Source organism: Mya arenaria, chromosome 17 (assembly GCF_026914265.1).
Source record: "Mya arenaria isolate MELC-2E11 chromosome 17, ASM2691426v1".
In the NCBI taxonomy this organism is placed as follows: Eukaryota; Metazoa; Mollusca; class Bivalvia; order Myida; family Myidae; genus Mya; species Mya arenaria.
In genome coordinates this window covers 12589792-12594699 of record NC_069138.1, presented here as the reverse complement: position 1 = coordinate 12594699, position 4908 = coordinate 12589792, and the positions used below count along the sequence as shown (strand labels likewise).

General features: G+C 32.1%; 1 pseudogene; it reads right to left on the bottom strand.

Moving 5' to 3' along the window:
• Positions 1-3653: 3653 nt before the first annotated feature.
• On the bottom strand, positions 3654-4534 carry LOC128223196 (putative nuclease HARBI1; annotated as a pseudogene).
• Between the last annotated feature and the right edge of the window lie 374 nt (positions 4535-4908).

Below are 4908 nucleotides of genomic sequence, written 5' to 3'. Positions count from 1 at the left end.
TATCAAGTTAATATTCGTGTAAATATTTCGGTAAGATAAATATCATTAGACAAAAACTGGCTTAAAAGTGCTTAGAACTACTACCTGTTACCATTTTGGATGTGCAATTTTATCAGGTTAACTATTTATGGTTTGCGAGTTCCACTTAGTAACATTATAACTGGTTAACGAGATACGATTCGTGTTACCACTTATCTATAAATTCATTTTTGGCATTTGGCAGAAGCTGGTTATCTAGTTTTGATTTGCGAATTTCACTTAGTAACTTAACACGAAATAATTCGCGAACGCTATCAGGTTGTCTAACGGCAGTAATATGCCAACATAGAATATTAAGTTGAACATTCTCACTGAGATGTTATGAATTACAGCCCATACTTTATGATGGTATTTTTTATTATCTTTAAACTTCTTTAACAGTTTAACTCTTACAACTGTTTTAATTATTTCGGTATGTTTTATAAAACAATATCTGTTATAAATTTTGTTTGTTTTAAATTACAATTAAGTATTGAGAATTTAAATATTTTAAGCATGACTATGCATCATGAAAGGTAATTTTGTTATTTTGTTTTCGTTTTATGTTGTTTTGTTTGTCCATAATCTGTGATATGAAATTTGTAAAGCGCTTTGAAATTTTTTTTATATACGAAATGAGCCATAAAATGTGGTATATAATAATAATAATAATAATAATAATAATAATAATAATAATAATAATAATAATAATAATAATAATAATCATTACAATAACAATAATAATAATAATAATGGAAAACGTTGATTTAAAGTGTAACAAAAACATTATCAGAGCACGTGTTTATCAATGCAAACATTTAACTGGTTCTCATTCTAAAATGTTGATGAATTGTACACATTGTTACCAAACTTTTCATATGCCTGTATCTTTTCTATATAAATGCCCATTTTAAAATTGCTCCTGGTGTATATATTTAAAATCTTCATATACGTTTTGCCATGCTTCGACAAATCAAGTTTGTGGGTGGGACAAAAATATATAGAACATACCATAAAACAAAGAGTAACCATCTATTTTAACTCCTCTTAATTTTATCAAAACCTTTGAGTTAGATCAATATTTGTGTGAACGCCTAAGCATGCCTTAGTTAAATAGAATAAAAACTTGTTTTTCGTCAAATTCAAATAGTCGCCATATCATAGAATATAATACCGTTGTTTTAACGAATAATAAATATCCCTGATTATAAATTCAGCCAACTTTGACCATAATTACCAAGATAGCATTTGGAATAGGAATCTTAAAACTGATAAATAAAATTCATTGATGAGGTCTGTGTGTCATCAAAATCAGTCCTATTCCTTTCATTTTGGAGATAAATTACTAGAAATCAATAACATGGGAAAAAATATTAATTCAGTACTTCATGAGCTGAAAGTGGTCATTGTCCTATCTCAACGAGTTTCAAAAGACGAACTAGAGATGTAAACATTAACTCCTTTGTTTGACAGGAGATTTCCGTTTTAGGGAAGTACTGGTTGAAAATATCAATTCCGTGAGTATGTCTGTCTTTGCTCGTGGATAGGTTTAGTTAACTAACAACGCCTGCCTACATGGATAAAAAACTGGTCAAGAGGTTTCTACTGTTTCACTTGACGATACCGTGAGCACTTCAATCAGAAAAAAATACCTCATCGTTTGATTTATTAAAATTCACTAGTTTCACGGGAAAGTTCGATTGAAGTTTACTTTTTGTCGTTGATCACTTCTGAAAGTATATTTGGTTACTGAATCGGACTGCTAAAGTTGATATGTCAATTAACTGGCTCCCGTTTCATATTAATTGTATGTAGTTAAACCTAGCTAGTCAGTACCAAAATTATACGACGAGTATAACAACGTCATGGGAAGCAAGTCAGAATGACATTTTGAAAATTTCTGAACATGGGCTTGATTATGAACAAAAACAGGCTAACGAAACCCTTGTTTTACACAGTAACATTATCAATCGTCTTCATTGTTATGTTATAATATGGTTTCGAAATAAGGCTTAGTTGTAGTCGTATGTTCCCTAAATGTAACAAGATGTGTTTCTCGATAATAAGGCAATATTTTGTGCTGTGTATATCCGATATTGTCCTCGAACATCGCCCTTTCTGCATAGCAAAGACCTATGCTCTGGCTCTGTGCTCTTGATGTCTCATGTATCCGTACACAAGTAATTCTTATGAAGGAAAACCCTTTTTTCTGTCGATATCCAATACTTACACAGATCGAAATATCGAGATCTAACTCCTGAAAAGAAAACAAATCAGAGCTAACTCTTTAAACATGCAATGGATACCTGTAATTATACATGTAAATACATATTTACTTCTTGTTGCAAAGCCCATTAAAGATGCACTCTTACTCCTAAACAAGATTTACCACAATTAATAATATTGTTTTAAATTTCATAAAAATATGAATATGTCGAAAACAATGGTTCTTATGAAGGATACCGAGTTTAATTTAAAAGAAATAATTATAAAGCACAGAATTTCTACCTTATGAGACTATAGTAGACCATTGTAAATCTTTTAGCATTCACCAATCATTTAATATTTTTGCACTTTCTGCTATTTAATACAAGGTTTAAATCTTGTTATCAGTAATTAATATTTTCCATAAATGTATTATTTAGTAAGATTTATCAGTCAAAATTGATGTTTGTTATACATGTGCATGAATTGATTTTGAATAAGAGTGTCACTTTAACTTATATCTTGACAGCATACACATGATATCTGTACGTATGTACGTCAAAATACATACTACATAATAAATTGATGATAAAGGCATAGGACGAACCTACATATGGGTTAACAGCGTTAATTTATGTTCATTCATCATTTTGTTATATCTGGAAAGACAAAGTATGTGTTAAAAGAAGTCGCAGGGTGTATCTTACATATTGAGATACTTGGATACTTGCTTTAGCATGCAAGGGTACTTGAAAATAAAATCTAATGAAAACGAGAAAAGTGTTTGAGCAAGATGAAACATCTAGTGAGCTATATAATCAATTAGTCATATAGTACCTGTTCTTATACGTTTACTACATGTGATGTTCTCCCTGCCTTATAAAAATGAAAAAGCTTTAAGTAGAAAAATGAAAAAATAAAATAGGCTTCTTGAGCCTATTAGATCCAGTACTTGATAATTTTGGTTCTGACAGCAGATTTTGCTGTCTGTATCCTCAGAGTAAAATAATACATGAAAGACATGAAATTATTGAGGAAGATCCTATACTCTCACGTCATTAACGCTAGGGGTGCATAGAACATGAACAACTCATGCCTTTAAATTGTTGGCATATTGAATATTAAAATGTACAGACAGCAAACTGTGGCCACCGGTCATGAAGTCTAAGGTTTTAAAGAAAAGGAAAATATCGCTTTCTTTGACTCCAAAAACAAACATTGACCTTTTATTGCTACATGTTGTTTTCATTATAACTGTTATAGAAATAAGTAGCAAACAGAAGGCATGGGTACGAGATGAAAATGTATACAACAATGCCATGGAGAATGTTGGGAAAAACTCCATAATTTCATTTCAATAAGAACAATATAATGTCACAGAATTTACAACGAACTGGCTATGTTCCTGTGTTTCACCTCTCCAGCGGCATTTAGTGAATCAGCACATCCCTTCTCTCGACACTTGCAGAATCACATTCTAAAACTTCCAACACATCTTCACCCTTCCTGTCCAAAATAAAGTTATGCAAAACACAGCAAGCTGTTATGACTTCTGATATCTGTTCAGCGAGAAGCAAATCAAGATTTTTCAATCGCCTATACTTGCTTTTTAAAAGCCCTATCGCACGCTCAACATCAGCTTTAGTTGGCGAGTGGGCCTTGTTGAACATCTTCTGTTGAGCATCAAGATGGCTATTGTCTCTATATGAGACTAACATATACCTGGATAACGGATATGCTGACTACCCAATCAAATGGTACTGTGCAGGGAGCTGCTGGCATGCATCCTGTAATGGGATGTTTCTGAATACCCTTGCATCATGCACAGAGCCAGGTCAACCGGTGTATGTATCCAGCAGCAGGAATTTACTGTCACAAACTACCGGCATCTGGATGCTAGCATATCCTTTCCTATTTATGAATGACGCCCTGTGCTCAGATGGTAGACCTGGAACATGAATGTGTGTACCATCTACAGCTCCAACTATTCCAGAAATCCCACATCCGGCATTGTAATAAAATATGAGTGTTACTTTCATATTAAAACATATACATTAAATCAATGGTAAATTTAATGAACATTTTAGTGATTGTTATAAAACATGCTGTGAAATTGTAATGGACTTAATTCATGTGTCAGTATTCTAAACAAAAATGTACAGAAACTGTTTCAATAAATACGTTTACTTATGCCAAATCTGTCTGCTACGCTCCGATAACACTCCGTATTGCCCATCCAAAGTGTTGCCAACATTCTCGTCTGCAATAAAATTGATATGTCCCTGGACATTTCTGGGGCAAAATGTTTACACAGCTTCTAACAGATTGATAAATCATCGAGAATATGCATGTTTCTTTCATGCTTTTCGATGAAATATGGGGTTTTAACAGTGAAATAACAACAGTGAAAATATTAATTTGATATTTTGACTGCAAAATAAGGAGTGAAAATATCAACTTTCAGAACTACTTTTAAATTCCTTAAAAGTTACTTCCCTTGATCAAAACAGAACACTTCACTTTGAACCAGTAAATGTTGGCAAAAAAATGCTTAAAATTTAAAGAAATGTTTTATGAATTTAAAAAAAATATATATTTGGAAATTAACTGTTTATTACCGGTTATCCCTTTTTTCAAACATTGTCTTCATCTTGAAGCTGAATGTTCGAACATTTGCTTTCATAC